The sequence below is a fragment of the Cyphomyrmex costatus genome, unplaced genomic scaffold (genome assembly GCF_001594065.2).
Source record: "Cyphomyrmex costatus isolate MS0001 unplaced genomic scaffold, Ccosl1.0 scaffold29, whole genome shotgun sequence".
Lineage (NCBI taxonomy): Eukaryota > Metazoa > Arthropoda > Insecta > Hymenoptera > Formicidae > Cyphomyrmex > Cyphomyrmex costatus.
The window spans coordinates 1,949,722-1,970,509 of NW_017277017.1; the positions used below are offsets into that span (position 1 = coordinate 1,949,722).

Consider the following 20,788-nt stretch of genomic DNA (forward strand, 5'->3'; position numbering starts at 1 on the left):
AGAGAGAGAGAGAGAGAGAGAGAGAGAGAGAGAGAGAGGAAGGGAGAGAGAGTAGAAGAGAAAAATTATTTTTCATTTAATTAAAATGGGTGATGAAAAGTGAATTTTGTATGATTGAGAACAGAGAAATCTTAAATAGATTTTGGCTAATCGTACCATTAACTATGAAGTCCAACTTTCACTAAGAAGGCATTACTATTATACATTTAATAAAATAAGAAAAACACATTGAGACATTATGAGTCACAAAATTCAAGAGAAATGGTTACTCTAAATTACCAGCAATACATTAATTTAAATAACGGATCGGGTTAAAAATAGAATTAAAAAGAAATGTTTATTAAAAAAGTAATTTACAAAATAATTTTGTTACATGAAAATGTTTGGCTACAATATCACAAACGAAACTAAATAGATTGTCTTTTGTTAGTATGCCATAATACAAAATTGTCATTTCACCAGTTCATCAGCATGTGTTTTGAATAGTTTCAACTTGTTTTTAAAAAATCTTTAATCTTCCCTCCCCTATCAATGCACAACTTTAAACGTTTATATCAATGAACCTAATATCCTAGATATCTGTTAGGTATAGCATTGTTAAATTGCCATTACAACAGCTTAAGAGCTTTGAATATTATTCTGCACTATTTTAAACAATCATAAAATAATACAAATTTCGATATACCTACTTCGTGCCGAAAAAATCGAGGGGGTAACCACTATCTGAAATATTGTCTCACAGATTTCATGATTTCATTTAATTTTATATAATTTTACTTGATGACAAATAATTTTTCCTCACTATATATGCGGTCATTTGGTAAGATAAACGATTTTATCTAATATTAGTTATTACACAATTATTTCTTGTAATTGTCGGATTATATATTGAAATTTTATATAAATTTTATGATGATTTCAGGGACTCCGTCCCACGATTACATTAAGTGATTACTCCCTCGGAAAAAACAGGTTGAAATGCTTAGTATCCCTCATGTATTTTATAGGGAAAGTGATCATTGCTATGTTCATTTGCATATAGCTGACTATTTTTTTTATTAATAATTCATAATATTTGCAAAAAATGATATTATCAGCATTATAGAAAAATTATTGCGAGTACACTTTGCAAGGAAAAACATTTCATTTATTACGTCATGAAAAAGTTTTTTATTAATATGAGCTGAAATATTATATTTGAACATTATTTTCACTACTAGAATTATAATTATCGTTTTAGATTACAAAAAAAGAAGAGTATTTTTAGAGTTTTTTTTTTCATCAATTATTTCTTAAATAATGAATATTCAGGTATAGCGAAGACTAATATTGGATTTCTGATATTATTGCATTTCCGCAATAAAGTTAAAATAATAATTAACAATAAAGCATTTTGTATTTTATCGCAAATAATTTTTATTTATTAATATTAGAAATCTTCAAACGTTGCTTCAGTTTTTCATATTTTAAGAAATTAGTAGTGGTTATCTGGATACGATGTTTTTTAATTTTAAACAATATTAAAATCAATAAGGTCAATAGATTCTTGATTACGATATTTTGGTTGTACAATATCAACTAAATAAAATCAATATCGTTTAAAATATTTTGTCGTAAATACTTCTTAAAACCAACTACAAAAAGCATGATAACAAGTTATTTAACTTTTAATGGCTCATGCAGTGTAATTATCATATTTTGTAATTTTAGAAAAATATAAGTTATAAACGGGTACATAGGTAAATCTAAATGAACTTTCGCACGAATATTTATTAAAATTTTATTAGTATTTATTATTCATAATATATTTACATATATTATGTAAAAAATAAAATTTAATTTACAACTTATTACATTTTCATTAAATTTACAAATAAATACTACAAAATGTAATTTTATATAAAAAATGCCAAACAACAAATTAAATAACTATTAAAGCAATAACAGACTTGTGGTGATGTTTAAGACAGATATGTAGAAATTTGTAATAAAAAAATAATCTATAACATTTTTTTAAATATAATGTGAAATAGTAAAGATTTATGCGAAATTTTTTGTTCTAAAAATAGGGATCAGAAATATCATAACAAAATTTGTATAAAAACACGAAAAATTTTTACGTTTAATTCAAAATAAATACTCTGTGAATTGACGAAGGTCAACTAATGTTAAAACTCAAATAATGGGTTAACTTCTAATTTGTTATTCGTTGAAGAATATTATGAAAATAATTTTCTAAATTTGTACGCGTAAATAAACTAAAAAATATATATACATATATTTACCTACCAGATTTTATTGCACACTTTTTATGTACATAAACATTTCTATAATTAATACTTCGTTATTTTCAAATTTATGCACGTGCAATGGTTTTATCGTGTTTCATTGACAATTCCTTTTTGTATGTCTTATTAATTTTTGTTCCCTCGGAAATGTTATTCAACTATTATACAATGTTACAATAATAAATAAAAACAAATGGAATTTGAAATAATTCGACTTTTATAATTAGTGTTCTCTTCGAGCCTTAAGATCTAATTTTATTGAATTATCGAAATTATCGTAACTATGCAATATAGTTAATCAAGGTAATTTACCAGTGCGAATAAATCGAACGCTATCTATTCCTCGTTACATAGTAGTTCAGGCTTGCAAGGAATTTTTTGCAATTAACTTTCGTTTCACAAAATATCACGTTACCGGTCCGTAGGTTTTTGGTACACAGTCTGCTTTTTTTATATAATATCTGTCCTCGAGAAGCTGTTAGACAAGTTGTGCAATTTAAATATTGCAGATACGAAAGAGAAAAACATATATCTATCTAAAGGGTGTTTTTCTTTTTGAATAATTTTTCGGTTAGAGTATTGTGCCTAAAATTCTTAACAAAAAATCTATTATCTATTAGTTTCTTCCCTTCTTGATTAATGAAATGAAAGAACGAAAGAAAAAAACATATACACGTATCTAAAGGTTGTTTTTTCTTTTAAATAATTGCTGTTAAGGACAGAGTACTATATCTATATTCTTCACAGAAAATCTATTCTTTATTAATTCCTTCCTTCTTGATTAATAACAGAAAAAAATGAAAGAAAAAACATACATATGTCTAATGAAATGTTTTTTGTTTTAAATAATTTTTCTATTAAGGATAAACAGAGGAATGTTTTATTCTCTACATGAATAAAAAAGATTAGCAATCGGTGCTAATATATGTATATATAGCTGTAGTAGTAAAATGTGTCTTTAAAGTAGAGACAGCTGATTCGTCTCGTTTTGTCTCGTCTCACTCGAATGCAGCACTAGTTGGTATCTAAACTAAATTAGCTATTTGCACTTATGTACCGAAGCAACAAATTTCTACTGTTAGAGACATTTAATGAAGAATTTTTCGTAATGTGTTATATGTACATGGGTAAGGAATTTAGATACGTCTAATACTTTTTCAGCTGCTTGTATTAATAATGCTTTTAATTTTAGCTAATAAAGTTTCATGCCACAGTGAATTTTTTATCTGTAATAGCCAAAGTTTAATTCAGCAATTAAAATTTAGTTGCTAATGTCAAGTTATTTTTTCCGTGTATTAGTTCTCTCTTTTTGATTAATGATAATAAAGTGAAAGAATGAATATAAAAAACCGAAGATCTTATAACATTGTAGAAAGATAAGACTGGACACACGTTTGGCTTTCAATGTGGATGATTAATTATTCTTACAAATAAGAAATAGGAAATACTAGTCATAATAGTCGAAGCTGGATCTTTTAATGCTCAAATAATATCATGTGAATTAATATACGTTATATATATGTATATGCATATACATATCATATTTATAGTCATTTGAACTGCGCATAAAATTTTATCGAATTTAAAAACGCAGCTAAACAACTAAAAGAATATCACAATTAAATTTTAATGCTCAATAGGCATCTGTTAAGTATGCTGTAAATTTGTAAATAAAATATATGAGGTGTAATGCCTTTCAAGTCCGCACAGGATGTTGGTGTGTGATATTATAATTCCTTTATTTAATATGAAAGTATTACGTTTCGATCCACATTCGGATCCTTATCAATGTGTACATCTAAGTAATATCATAGTGCTTCCTGGAACAATGATATAGTGTTAGATGTGAAACGAAGAAACAAGAAAACAAGTTACCATATGAAGTGATCATGCGATAATGAAATTTATTTATTTATTGCAAAAAATATAATCTCAGTCAAAAGTCAAACCCATTATTTTTACATTCTTAATGTAAAACACGCATTCCACGCTAAAGTTTTTTTAGGCCATTTAATATTTTCACTACTATTATACTATATGTGTAAACATATTTCATAAAATTATTGATGTTTAAATATTATAATATACTTATCTTTCATATTTTTTAATAACAGTGTTAATAAATTTATAGATACAATATATGTATATAATATATAATTTATAGATATAATAGATATTATATAAAGAAAGTTTGCTATGCGGAAACTAGCTTAGAATTGTAAGTTTTAATACTAATTATTGTATTTAATATTGCTTATTAAGTAATACAATTTTAAAAAATTTAACATCTTATTTACTTTAGCATTTTATAAAGAGAAACGAAAAAAATAACGAATAGTTATTTCCTAAATAACAGTGACTGTATATAACAAATTACTTTTTATAAAAATTAATAGTAACAATAATCAGTTATTGTTATAAAGTAACGTTTCTAAATATGATTGTGTGTGTGTGTGTGAGAAATATTTAATTAATATATAGTGTGATCGTTCTATGATTTATTGATTAGAAGTGACAGGCATTGGCTTGTAATATTTCACGAATTTTTTTGTAAGGTTACCGATTAAAAGATAAGGAAATTGGTCGGTCTGTTGGGATTGCTTTTGAAGCATCATGTATGCAAATGAGTTAGTGGGTTCGGCAGGGAATACATTCAGTTAATATGCGTGATGTTTATTTTTCGTCGTCGAGAAAACATGCTCAAACATAAATAAAAATAATACGAAAATAACAATAAAAACCTATTTATGTGTATATATTGTATATTTATGGACTAAATGGTTGTAAAACTTTTTATAAAATAGATTTCAAAATATGTAGCCTACTCATCAAGTGATTAGTTCTTACTTATGAATCCAGTTTTGTTTGTTTTTTAAATTTTGATCATTTATATTAATCATTAATTAAAAGAAACATGAAAGAAACTTTTTGATCATAATCCGATATTTAATTTTTTAAGAGTTTAAAAATGTATTCAATCTATTTGCTTTATATATTTTCGTTAAACTTTCGCATGGAAGACACAATTTTGATCGGAACAAGTCGGCGAGAGAGAATGCGGCCATCGTCGTCGTCGTCGCCGCCGCCGCTGTCGTCGTCATCGTCGTCGTCGTCGTTGGTGGCGGAAACGAGGGCGGGAGTCAGGACGTCGACGTTTCCGACGGCAAGATAAAGGATAAGGATTTGAGAAGTGTGACATATTCAATTTTGCAGCGGAGCGATACGTCTCTCCTGCTGTTTGTCGCGCGCGGTCGGTAGCGCGCGGATGTCTGGACAGACGCTTATCCGTGACCGGGAGATGCTCGGCTTTTTGCGACACACGTAACGAAATTTACGAGGCGATATCGTCATTTTCGTCACGTAGCCGCACGTCGATGAACGGGACGTGCCGCTACGCTGCTCGGCGTCATCATTGTCGTCGCTCCCGAAACGCAGGAAATTGAAAACACTAAGGCATACACTCTTCTCCCTCTTCTTCTTCATCACTCGATACGATACACGCACGAATGCAGATTCACACGTGCGTTTCAACATGTACCAACGGATTTCGCGGAATGCACGACGCAATTCTCTCTTCGTACCTGTTAAACCTTTGTAAATTTCTGAATCGTGTACCCATTCTCTCTCTCTCTCTCTCTCTCTCTCTCTCTCTCTCTCTCTTTCTGTCACGATTACATTTCTTAATTGAGAGAGGACTTTTGCTGTATAAAATTCTTTATTTACACCAGAATTTTAAAACGCTTATTTGATAGATTTACACAATTTATATTCGTTAAACAAACTTTCTGCGACGCGGTAAAGGAGGAAATAGGAAAGACGTGTTTTCACAGTTCGGTGCAGAATGTGCGGGATCGTAAAATAGGTCGTTTGGAAAATAGTATATAGTCCCTATGTTAAACTTCAATCTCAACGAGATATATAACGCTTAAATTTATGAATTACCAGTAAATGTAGAAAAGTCAAACGATAGAAATCTCAGCAAAAAGAAAAAACTAGACAAATACTCAATTGTTATAATCGATCTTTACAAAAGATAACTTATATAATTTAAATTAAAAGTATAGAATGTACACTAAAATTGCAACATTTACAATTAGAACACTGTTTGTAATCTATCTTAAAGCTGATGTGATAACAAACATTTAATGAAATTTAATGCTAATAGACAATCGGGACAATCCTAATATGATGTGCATCATTGCGTTGTAATGCGCAAATTTGCACGATTTTGTTATACATCAGTGGTGTAACACCAAGTACGATTATCGATAATATAATTCTCGATCCGCAAAGCGGTATATGTTTTAATATAACCACCAGAGGGGTTTGGCACGATCGACACGGAAATCCGTGCCGTATATGACAAACTGTTCGCCGCAATTAGAAATAGGCGGATGCGGGACAAGCTCTGCGAATGTTGTCATGGCATATCGGCAAATCCGTATGCGCGTGTACGTGTGGACTGCAAACGTCGCCTTTCCAATACGCTGGTTCGATTGTGCAAATAGAGACGATAACATCATGAAATAAAATCGACAAATGCATGTCTCTTATCTCTTATCTCGCGTTTATCCAACCTATATTGCTGTGGTATCGTAAATATTAGTACTCTTGGTTTTAAAAACGCAATTAATTCAATGATATGTTAATAATATCTATTTTATTATTTACAAAAAGAATTGTAACCTCGTATTTATATTTTGTTCTTATTTTAAAACAATCTTAAGTAATGTCTCAAAATGTTAACACGACTATGAATGATTTATATATTTTAAGTATTTTAAATATTTTTGTACTTGAGACAATCTTAAGGATGTATTAGGTGTATATATTCTTTTTAAAAAGTAATTGAAATTGGAAATTTATATTTTTTCCTTATTATAAAAATGGTTATTATATACTTATAAAACAGTTCAATAAGGTTAATATTTATATATTACTTAACAAAATTAAGAGATTATCTATTACACCTTGCAAAAATAGATAAATTTCAAAATAGAAGATTTGTCAAAAATTATTGTATCGAGATGTTTAGAAAACGTTTTACAGCTTGAAATTTATACTATTAGATCGATACTTTAGAAAACGGTCTTATTAATATTTTATGAAGTTACACAGACGTAAACAGAGATGCATAAAAATTTTGTATGAAATTTGAAAAGTTCCATGGCGCAAAATAAAAATTGCATACAAATACGATTTACAGCATTCGAAAGAGTGAATATTTAGCTTTAATTTACTTTTTTATTGAGCTCTGTATGATTTTTCTTTATCGAGTCAACATCGAAGCAAGAAAGGTCGCTTTGCTTCAATATTGAACAACTCGGTAAAGGAAAATCGTACAGAGCTTAACAAAAAAGTAAATTAAAAGTAAAGATTCACACTTTTGAGTGCTGTAAACCGCAATTGTATGAAATTTTTAATTCGTGCCATAAAATTTCGCAAATTTTGTAAAATTTTTGAGATTTAATGCATCTCGTTTTATGTTTATGTAACTCCATAAAATATCTGTAAGACCGTTTTCTAAAGTGCCGATTTGAAAAAAGATTTCAAATTGTAAAATGCTTTTTTAAATATCTCGATACGATAATTTTTGTTGAAGTTCATCTATCTTCAAATTTGACTATTTTTACAGGTGAAACAGATGATTTAATTTCATCATGAGTAATGTATTTAACACTACAATTTTATAGTTAAAATAAAAATTTTCTCATTACATTATAATTATTTTTAAAACATGTCTACTTCTTATTAAAATATTTTTCGATCTGTACTCTATATATAATCGCAGCTACATTTTTTACGTTACATTTAAATGCAATATAAAGAAATCTGCAATTTCTAAATAACTTTTTTATATTATTAAAAAAATGTTTAATGTATCCTTAAATATAAGAATGGACTATGAATATCGGTTTGTTTTCAATTCTTTTTTAATTTCTTAATTGACTGATTATTATTATGAAGCAAACAGTGTTGCTGATAGCAATACAAATCAATCGAGATGCAAATTTGCACTCATCGGCAGATTACTAAAATTAATAACGATGCGTGAAAAGTGCGAATTACATTAATGGAATATGTATCGGCGAGAATACGTTGATTCGTTCGAAAATTCGTTGCTTCCACTTATCGTCGGAAATGTTGGACGAAATTTGTTCGATTCGCGAGTTATTTAACAGGACGTATTGTGCATTGTCGACCGGATTCGGCAGGCCGTTTTATCACTCGTTGCAAAAATGGAAAATTTAGAGATGCGGGAAATTCAGAGACGTGAGACATAAACTTACGAATGCTTTTCACGAAAATAGTAATAACGCTGTGTCGCAAATAATTGAGGGCGCGTCATAAAACATCGTACGCGAGTTGCAGCCTTCCCGTCGAGATTTCTGTTCGTATTGCGCGCGTAATTCGTTCCCAAGTTACGCCCGGGATATGTAAATTTCGTTATTATTGAAATCAGTAGATTGAACTGTTAACCGCAGCTGGGCTGCAGAGTGTCATTGGTTGTACATGCGGTCGATACATTATAAAGAAAAAAAAAGACAGAATGAGAATGTGTGAGAGAGAGAGAGAGAGAGAGAGAGAGAGAGAGAGGGGGGGGGGGGGAGGAGGGAGAGCGTTTTCGTGAGTGTGGATATTTGACCATTTTATTTCAATCTAGTATCAGCCCCTGTCTGTCGTGTTCACTTCACTTTATCGACTGCATTTGGCTGTTCATCGTTTTATGCTCAAATCTGACGAGTAAATGCTTTTATATTATAGATCGACCGAGTATCTTTTCGATAATCGCTTTGATACAAAATGTATCTGTTGTAAATTAATAGATAATATATTCGACAGTCGAAACAAAATTTTCATGGATGAAAATAGATGGATATATAGATAATTATAAGTACTCTACTGTGTGTATTTAAATAATTTGAAAAAAGATATTTAACTGCGGAAATTTATTCGAAGGTTACGTTTAAGCAATGATGCACACAGTAGCTAAAACTGATTAATAAACGATGATTGTTTATCTGTTTACGTAGCCTCGCTGTAATGACGCATTACTTGAATATTTATAAGCCCGTCTACGATTAGTTGTCGTCAAAGAAACTGTACAAGAATAGTAAAGTTGTGAGATACTTTACAAAACTGATGAAAAATTCATTAATTGTAAACTTTTGTATATGTGTTACAAACTATATATATGTACAAACTATATATACATATATTTTTTTGTTACATATATTTAAGTTAATACATAGAGAGATAGATACAAAAGTTCTTAAATTTTTTAAAAATTTTTAGCTTTTTTAAATACAAAAGACTATACATTTATTTAATGTTGGGTTCAGATTTCTACCCGAGTATCATCCAAGTGTCACTCTTTTCTTGTTGTTTATCGAATGTTATTAAACAAAAATATGACACTCGGGAAATACTTAGATAAAAATTCAAATACACTCAGAAACAGTAAAAATTAGTGAATTAAAGAACGTTTCTATTTTACATAATAGAAGCTATAGCTATAATATTTATATAAAGAACATTTAGATAGGCAATTTCATTGGACTTTATTCCACTTTTCTCTTCCAGAACTAACACAATGCTTTATTTTTACCATTAACAATATGTATTTTATACACAACGATTTGAAAATAAAGGTCCTAAACATTTAGGGCCTTTATTTTCAATATATTGTGTAGTCACATCACGGTCTCATAAGACATAAGACACTTTGTATTTAACAATAATAAGAACAAGTTTGTATTAATAACAAACAATAAAGTAATTAATATGTAAAACTAATAATTTAAACGAGAACAATCTATGTATTAAAAGTCTAATTTATTCAATATAAATCTAAATTGATAATATAAGATTGAATGTTTTCAGTAACACAGAACCCTTCATCAGCGATATGTAACAAATTATGGTAGACACAAACTAATTATAACTTCCGTCTCCTTTATTTTAATTTCATCCATACAGACTATTTATGATGAGTTAAAAGTAGTTTAAGTTAATTTGACACTTCAAGTTTATAGTAACATAATTATAAAGATTAAAAAATTGTATGGATTTGTATTGAATTAATCTTCATTATCTGTGTCAAAGGCGACGGAGCTAAATTCTTTTCCTTAAGCAATTTTAGAAATTCTAACTTGAATGTTTTTCTTATGACTCTATAATTTATATCAATCTATTGTTTCAGTAATGTAACCCTTATCAAAAAATAAAACAGAATAAATTTAAAATTAAAACGATAAACTCTAAATGGTAGATATGTGTGATGCATTCTGAGATCTTACATTGTTTATGTTCCTTTAAATGCTTACTTCCTTATATGAGTTATTGAAGTGAAAGATATTAGGTCTAAGGCCTTGGCCTAAAGGCTTAGAACGCTTGCACGGAATGTAAGAGATCTGGCCGAGGTAATATTTTTCGTAATAAAATTATTTATAGATTTTAAAATAGGGTGTTTATCAACATTAGAACATTAAGATTAATCTAAGATAATGCTTTATGAGCATTAATATAATTAAATTGCTTGTCAATTTAATTTGTGGTATTACTATATTTTAGTTCTGTTAGAATTGCGGGATAAACTTTTGAAAACGTCCAATTTTCATAAATTTTGGCAGAAACACTTTAAATAACGTTAAATGATTGTCCTTAAATGGATTTTCACTGACAAAGAACTTTTGGCATTTTGTTGAGACAAAGAAGTTTAATGCTAAATATACTTAAATAAAGTATGTAACTTTATTCAAGTATATTTGGCATTAAACTTCTTTAGAATAAGTTATTACGCGTGGCAATCCGTGCGCCACTAGGCAGGGGAGGGGAGGTGGAGTAGAAGTCGCTTTATGTGGAATGTCATACCAAGATCATTTAATAAGTGATAATAATAGTCTTGTGGTATCACCCGTCTTGGACGGACGCGTCTTTGTCGGGTGCTTGTTTCCGTTATATTTTTGAAAAAAGTGTGGCCGACTTTGACTGTGCCTTGCGATTACTCTAAATCCGCCTACGGCCTATAGGCGGGGTCGCTATAGCGGTCCCGCGATTTTGGATGTCCCGTTCGTTCGTCCTGACGCGCGTATTAGCGGCGTGACGACGTCGTGGACGTAGGCGCCCGGTGTTCGTGCGGTTCTCGCCATTTTCGCGGGTTATGCGTCATTCGTTAAGACTTACGTTATTCACCGCCTTGTGCGGCATTTTCGTTGCTGGCCGTATTGACCTAGTTCTGGACAACACTTTTTTTCTTGGCTAAATGAGAGCGTTTTTCTTTCAAGTCTTTATATCGAAACAATTCTTGTCTAGCAAGTCGGCGGCGGTATTTTCCCGTAATCGTTTTTCCCTTTTTTGAGTAGTCGATGTGGATGATGCTTTTAGAATCCCAAAAAATGGTAGCTATGACCTTCCCAGCCGATGGAACCGATTTGGCTTTCTTCGGGACCAGACGAAATCCATTGCTTTGATTGTTGTTTTGTTTCGGGTGTGTAATGGTGAATCCATGTTTCGTCCACGGTCACATATCGACGAAAAAATTCTCGTGGATTGCGCTTAAACAAATCCAAACACTCCTTAGAGATGGTCATATGCACGCGTTTATTCTCCACCGTAAGCAAACGCGGCACCCATCGCGACGTCAGCTTTTTTATGCCCAATATTTCATGCAGGATATGAAAAAATATCCGTTCTTCTGAGATGCCTACTATCTCTACTATTTCACGCAACTTCAAACGGCGGTCACTTATGACAATATCGAGCACTTTCTTGACCATTTCTTCGTTGGTAGCAGATTTCGGGCGTCCACTGCGTGGTTCATCATCGGTGTTGGTACGACCACGTTTAAATTCATTTACACAAAAACTGATGGTTGGTAATAAAGGAGTAGATGTGCCATATATGAACCTCTGCTTGAATCTGCGTAGTTGTTTTCTCTTTCAAAAAATAGTGTTTTATCACTGCATAAAAAACTCCTTTTTATCTATTGTTGAAAAAATGTTTAACTTACTTTGTTTGACTGCTCGTAACTAAAATGACTAATGGACGCAATTGTCTGAAAATTTTACAGCAACCATAAAAGATGATGTACTTTTTGGTCATTATGTCTTTTTGGCGATACGCACGCTATCTCTGATTTAAAAAACTTTTCAAGTTGCCCATGTAAATAAGGAGCAAATCATTTTATTTATTATATTATTTTTAAAAATAAAATTGCAAAACTTTGTTTTTTAATAGACTTCGTACATATTGCTTTGTTAAATATAAGTCAAAATGAGTTTCTCTCTCTCTTATGACAAAATATTCTTCTACGAAATAATACATGGTACTTTATAACAGAGTGTAGATATATGTATGTAGCTACATTACAAATGAGGTGTAAATAAGTTGGCTTGTCACTCCTATCGACCCTTACGGATGTAACACTGTTTTGAAATCTGTAAACTGAATGTGTATATTTTACGTCATAAAACTTGTTTATAAAAAATTTTAAGATTTGTTAGATCTCCACTTGTATTCGTGTAATTCCATAAAATATTAGATTTTAAAAATAAAGACTTGAAAACTTTATGCTTTTTAAATTTTATTATAATTACTTCTGACGAAGTTTACTTTAAAAAATTGTTTATTTTGGAGGGTAGAACAGATGATTTATTAATAATTAACTTTTTATTAAGTTAATTATTACTTAATTTTTTGATATAGTGTTTAAAAAGATAATTTGTGATAATTTCTATGAATTTCTTTGATAATGTGTAATTCTTGAAAGTTATATTTTATATCCTTTTTTTATTAAAACAATATGTCATGTACGCTTAAATCCGGCAATTCGTTCGACGATTCGTCTGGCTGAACACTTCTGCAAATATGTCGAATGCAAATCCGTTATTATCGGCTATATAGAACACAGAGGTAAACGAAAAGAATGGACGGGTAACCGTCATAATAATCGCGCTCTACTGCCTATCGACAACGGCTTTGCACAGTCGTTTCAGATTGTACCGATTTCGCATTTCGTTTAGCTACAGAACGACGCTGTCGTTTCTGCCGATATCCAACGTCGAATTTTGTCCCCAATGCCGCGCAGCCAAAATGAAATTTTCCCATCATGAAACATGATTTCTACTTGCAAAGTGCATGTATGGTAACAGTAATATAATCTTGCTTCGAAGTGAGGAACGCGCTATTTACAAAGAGAAAAAGAAAAGAAATAGCATTTTGTAATGCATTCCAATACGAAATAGACATTGCATTTTAAACAAATGATTAATTCTACGTTATCACTGAGCAGAGTTACATCTCATCGACTTTCTAAATCGGTTTTCAAATAAGGCAAAAATGAATCATACACTCGTTCTACAATTTCTCTCTCAACAATATAGAATTTATTTGCACAATAAATAATCTTTGTGTACCGTATGCACTTTTTATTTGCGTTGCCTTATATGATTACAAAATATACCTCTCGTTTTTAGTCGCGCATGACGGATTACTACTATAATCGGATAGCATGATGCGTTACCGCTGCAATTCAAGTGCAAGATTTAGCTGCTCGAGAGAGGCTCTCAAACCCCTCTTAAAATTATCGGCAGTAAATCGAAAGCTGATATGCGCGTATTGCCCTCGAGATGAATCGTTATCTTCTCTTTTCGTCGAAAATAAAATTCAAGTCCCATTGTCGCACCTTCCTTCTTTATAGGATTAAGGATTTGTTCTTCTTGTATCGCACAGAATTTTGCGGGCACCAAGCGGATCGCGATTTCCTTTGGAGATCGACAATATAAATCAAGCTTAAAATTGCCTCTGTGCTATTTTCGATTATTCGTCCTCTCGAAAGAACGACTTTCTTGCAACGTGCTCCTTTAATGCGGAACATCTTAGATACCTTAACAGTTCTGCACTACTCTCTCTCTCTCTCTCTGGTGAAATCGAAGCATTGCTCCGAAAGATTCGATCAATGTTCACGATTTTATGCGGGTAGATTCGACAATCCCGTAAAAGTTCGATTCGATTACTGGCCTCGTTGTTTAATGTAATATTTTACATGATTGGATCTACAAGAGATAATGTTTTATCAAAATTTCAATTGGAAAATTATTATTCATTTGTTGTTATTAAATTCTGCATAAAACCAGAAGTGTTTTATCATTATAAATTCCACTTTATTCGCGCTGTATACGCAAATTAAGTAGAACTCGAGAATTGGCCCTTTTTGGAGAAATTTCCATTTCAAATATCAAACACATTGAAAATTTCAATATTAATATCATTAAGCAATATTACATATGTTTCTTTATTTTTCATAATATATAATCCTTTCCTCATCTTTCTCTCGCACCACACACATTATTAAAATAATTATACCCAATACGGCCTACCTTAATAATAATCAGAATTATTCGATGAAAAAACTGTCGATATAGTCGTTGCCTAACAAAATATCAGTGAGCATCTGTTTGCCATCGTTGAGAGTATGTTTATATAATAATTATAATATTTTAGCATTTACGAAAGCATTTAATTTTATTTAAAATTCGTTGTAATAAATAATATGTACAATTTTAAATACTAATACGTTTTTCAGAATAAACATTGACCTGTATCTATTAATTGATTTCTTGAGAAAAAAAGTCACACGATTGTCACTAATTGTGGTCACATATTTACTTTAACTGTCCAAAACAGCTTGAGCCGTGCTGGACCACAATTGGTGCACTGATCTTAATTTTGATAAAATAATTTAATTCTTTATTAATAATTCTATCTATATGCAAATACAATAATACATCGGCTTATCATAAACATATGGTGGAGAAATATTGTACCTGGTGTTTTTTGAAGCGCTTCTGCAAGTCGAAGAGACCGATCGCGTATAATGTCATCATAGGTGATTCGTTTTCTCGTCAATGCGGTGGCGGGCATGAATGAATGCCTTACTTAATTCTCTTAAAATTGCTTCCCGACTTGTATTATACATCCTGCCTTTTGTAACAACGCGTGCAGAATACACTTGTTCCAACAGATGGACAGTCCGATAAGTTACGACACGAATGAGGAATTTCCGCGGCTTGCTTTGCTTCGTATAAATAGCAAAATTCAGTGATCTTATCGAAATACATGGTAACAGTAACGAATCGGACCGATGTGAATCTTATAGCACACGATTTTATATAAAACGGTGCTAGCTAAAGCTCATTTTACATGATTTATAATTTGCAATTAAATTCGGAACGGAATTTTATTTATAATTTAATTGTATCGTGTAATAACATAGGAAATATTTGAAGAAGTAAAATAGATACGTATATAGAAAATATGTATCACTGATATATGGTATTGTATTATAATTTTCTATATGTATGTATTTTATATCTTTAATGTTTTCTATGGCTCTTTACTTTTTAACCCTTTACGGCATAGTATGTCGTACAAGTACAACTCTTATTATCCAAGTTTGTTTTTCTAATCAATCAATTGTGTTGCGTGTTCCTTTAGCACGTTTGATATTGCTTGATTCCTAAGAGGTTTCTCTAACTAATAAATCGAATTTTATAATTATATTTTATACAGGGTCCGGTCGAATAATATGTAACAGCGGGCACGACGTGATTCCTTATGAAAAAATAACATATAGAATAAAACTTTTCGATTTTCTGCTTAGTTTTTGAGAAAATCGAGTTTGAAAATCCACTATGTACGTATGCGGTTAAGCTACGGTTCGTCGAGCGGTATATAATGCATTAATGTTTATAAACAACGCTCTATACGATCTACAATGTTGAACTTATATCAGTCAAAAATATCACTTTCATTAAAAAATATCACAATAGTTTCAGCAATATATTGTAATTGATAAAATAAAATTTTGTTCACTAAAAATATATATTGTCTTTGTGTTTTTCCTTAACCTTAGCTTTTAGATTCCGTGTAAAGATTGTTTATAAACACTATACACGTTATACGTCGCTCGCAGTGGATTTTCAAACTCGATTTTCTCAAAAACTAAGCAGAAAATCGAAAAATTTTATTTTATATGTTTTATTTATTTTTTTTTTATAAGAAATCACGTCGTGCTCGCTTTTACATATTATTCGACCGGACCCTATGTAAATAATTTGTTATATTAATAATTATGTATATGTGTCGGAAATAAAAATCGTTTTTAATGAATAATTTCGTTTGTATATGGATATATGAAATTGTGATTATTAACATAGTTATACTTACATTACAAGATCACTATTTAGGAACTTTCAATCTCTGATTATGAATCTGTGTGAGAGATGTCAAAACAATATACAAAATTGTATATTGTAATATAGCGGACCTAAATGGCAAATAAAATTTTCAAAATTGCTTAGATATAGCCATTTTCAAGCGATCCATTTTATTCTATAAATTATGTCTTCCATATTCGATATACCATTTAAATTTTATATATTTGACATCAAATTCGTAATTAAGCAACCTTCAAAGTAACTCGAGTAACAGTAGGTTTTAAGCGAATTTGGTTTATTTTGAAAATTTCATTTGTCAAACAATAGTTTTAAGGAGTTTGAAAAAATATTTTTATTAGTCTTATCAGTTTGACTTTGGTTGGCACTGCCAAGATCAGATCAAGGATATATCGATTTTTTAAAATAGAAACTCTTATTTTTATTGTATATTCTTCTAATTTACCTCGACAGCTTTTCAAAACACTAACATCAAATATTTTTTCATTAAGTACTTTTTGAGTTATAAAGCTTGAAAATTGCAGTATCGCTTTAGCATTATCTAAGGTATTAGATTAATGGTTAAATGTTTTTTAGAGTCATGATTTTAATCATGTACCAAGATCAAAGTTTTTCGAGGTTGCTCCTCTTAATTTTATTTTAGTGTAAAAATGAAAGTGAAAGAAGCAACCTTCAAAGGCTTTGATCTTAGTACGTAATGTCAAAATCATGATCCTGAACAAAAGACTGTAATTCATAAATAGAGATTCTAAAAGTTTACTTAAGCAATAAAAAGAGTTTAAAATTGGGTCACAAGACGTTTTTTGCATTTAAAACATAACTTAAAGACATCTTATGTCACAACTTTAGACTTTGTGTTGTTTGGTTAAAATCTTTTCTTTAATTTTAATTTTGTTTATTTTTAACAAAGTTACAACTGTTTAAATTTTAAAGTTTATAGTGCTATAAATTTTTGTTCCGATGTAATACGTTTGTCTATTTGCTTAACATAATGACATAGAAACTACAATAATTCATTTAGCGATGAAAAGTTACACAAAAGTGTTATTACGGAAATTTCTTTGATATATATAACTCTTGCAGCAATAAAAAATCGGCCTTTTTATGACTTTCGAGAGTTATACAATTTAATGTTTTTATATATGGTATAAATCAAGGATACGCCAATTGCTTAAGTATCAGTAAAAGTGAAAGTTACTGTTAACTTTCTTTTTTAACAGATAAAGACAGAATTTCTTTTGAAAGACAGGATTTAATAAACGATCAGAATACGATTTTGTATATACTGTTTCAAAAAGTTTTCTACTTTTACAATAGATTTTGGAAAATTTAACTAAGTTTATCATCGTCAATGTGAAAAAATGAGCGCGCATTCTTTTCAGGTAAAGCTTTTCATAAATAAACAATAAAAAAATAACGAAGCCGATCGAGATTTAAATCTTCATTTTCATATGTAGCTGTACATCCATGATGTTCCCTCGTTAAAAGTAACAATTCACATGATATCCTTTAATATCGGTATAAATAAAAACTATTCGAATTATTATAGTGACTGTGATATTTAGATAGAGTTGTCATTTATGTTTTTTTTTCCTAGAAACTGTCCTTTTTTTTTTAGAGTACTCGAGAATGTTCCAAAGGATTTCAAAGACGTCCGAGATAATTATGTGAATATCCATGGTTTTTAAAAATCTTCTAAGTATTTTTCTTTGATTCTTGCGTTATCCTGCATTGAACCTTTAATAGTTTTGATTTATGTACAATAGTAATAATTTCCAAGCTATAAGAAACTGATCAACACAATCAAATGAGCAGAATAAAAGACTATGATGGGTCAATTTTTTATATTAAATTAATATTATTAATAAACAATGAATTATAAAATAATTTAATGTTAAAACTAATAAGGTTCTATCTGGTCTAATAAGATTTTTATATTGTTTGTAAAATAACTGTTATGTGACCAATTTTACTAACTTATTATCATTCTAAACTCTCTATTATAAGGATCGATTAGGATAGAGGAATATTTAACGAAACATAGTCTGCTAACGATGTTCTCGTTTCAAATATTAACCTGAAAATAAATTATTATACGAAGACATATACGATCGGTATGGACTGTAATGATGATGTCTAAGGGAAAATAATATTCTGTTGCGTAACATCTTTTATGTAAGCGAATTTTAATTTAATTGAGCGTTATATTTATGTTGTAATAATTGTATTGTATACTGAAGATGGTCACTCTTGTAGGACCGAAACGTTTAATTTTGTTTCTTTGACAATAAATTTTGATTCATAGAGTCTCACGAATAAGATCTAGTGTGTGGTTTTATGCTCTTTTATTATTGAATTTATAATTTTTACTAACTTATACAATTGTAATATTTAACTCATAAATTCGTTCACTGAATTTTTTTTGTTTTAATTGTAATTATCGAGGAATAATTCAGAATTCTATGCGTTATTATTAATCTATTAAAACTGCATAACGATCATGATACATATACTTAAATACGAAATTAATGAGTCACTTTGAAATATATTTATCTTTATATTTGCATTTTTAACAAATGCTTAGAATTTATATATTCTATTTTTATCATTTTTTAATTTTATGAATGATAGAAATGCTGTTGTCTAATTTCAATGTTCAAAAAATAAGTAGAATCTTAATTGATAATGTTATTAATGGTACTTGTACTAGTTGAGAATAAAATAGAATTCGAATGATTTTAAGAAAAAAAAGAAAATATTTGACGATAATTTACTGTTTTTAGTAAATCAAATAATATTAAACTTATTGCTGATTGTATTTCTGTATAAAAAAAACAGGATTGCTATACTTATTTAGAAAAATAGCAACTGTGTTTAAAAAGATAAGGGAAATCTGTCCAGTCCCAAAGGAATCTCATTACTAATACTAATAAAATTTCTTAAATAAAACTGGTATTCATAGTAAATTCCAGTTCGCTTACGTATATGCCCTCTTCATGCTATTAACGTGCAGCAAGCGAACTGAATATTTATCATAGTCGGTTGATTCATAGTCGGTTCTTATAATTCTTATAATTCTAAAGAAATAAGAACAGTCTATGAATATCAGCCTAAAAGTTTAGACACCATTTATAATTTTCAGATTAGTTATAACGTATTACAAAAACGTTCAAATTAATTTATACAGTTTTTTAAATTAACAAATAAATTTAATTAAATAATTTACTTGTTCTTTTATTTTTATCAGTAGATGACATTAATGTTGCACTTTCTTGTTTTTTCAACGAATTCGTTCATAGACAGCCACATCTAAAATATAATAAAAAAGTATCAAAATTAATACTACTTTTTAAAAAAAGAAAAAATATACGCCAAATGCGTAAAAAAGGTATTGAATTCTTCTTAATCACAAAAACGAACATGAAATAAATGTAATTATCCAAGTATTTCATTACGCAAGAAACATAAGATGGACTGAAAGTTGCTAAAATTGTCAACTGAATTATGGTAAAGAAAAACAATATATATAAAACAATAGACATAAAAATAATAGACATATGTTTATAAATATAATATATACGTATATATACATATATATAATGCTTAAGTATAAGATATAGCTTGTGGGATATGAAAAATACTAAAAAAATAATAGATGTGTTGTAAATTATGGAGAAATAAAATATTTAGATATATTAGTTGATTATAGATAACAAATTTACAAGTTTAGTAAGCGATTATTAATATCTCTTCTTTGTTGAATTATTGTTTTCATATGTTATGTATATCTGCAGAATGTTGCGATAGAACCGTACTGGTTATAGAATATTGCGTTTTAATGCGATCCGGGCACGCCAAGATTTTCTTTGCCATAATCCAATTAACAATTTTAGCAACTTTCGGCCCATCTTATGTATCTAGTGACATAATGAAATACTTGGATAATTACATTTATTTCATGTCCGCTTTTGATTAAGAAGAATTCAATACTTTTTTTATGCACTTGATGTATATTTTTTCTTTTTTAAAAAAGGTTTTTTTTAAAGGATTTCACTGCTTTTTGTAAATTTACTTTTTAAATTTCAGTTACAAGTTATACATATTAACAAGTTATACATATTAATCTATACTAGTCTTCTCTTATTCTTATGTATTAATTAATGCTAACCAAAACAACACTTACAATCAAAAACTTTAGTTATATATATATATTAAAAAATATTAATATTATATCTTACTCGTAATCAACTTAATGTTATAATA

General features: G+C 29.5%; 1 pseudogene; it reads left to right on the forward strand.

Annotated features, from left to right (window-relative positions):
- Positions 1-17,175: 17,175 nt before the first annotated feature.
- Positions 17,176-20,788, forward strand: part of LOC108775173 (uncharacterized) — a 27,854-nt pseudogene continuing 24,241 nt past the window's right edge.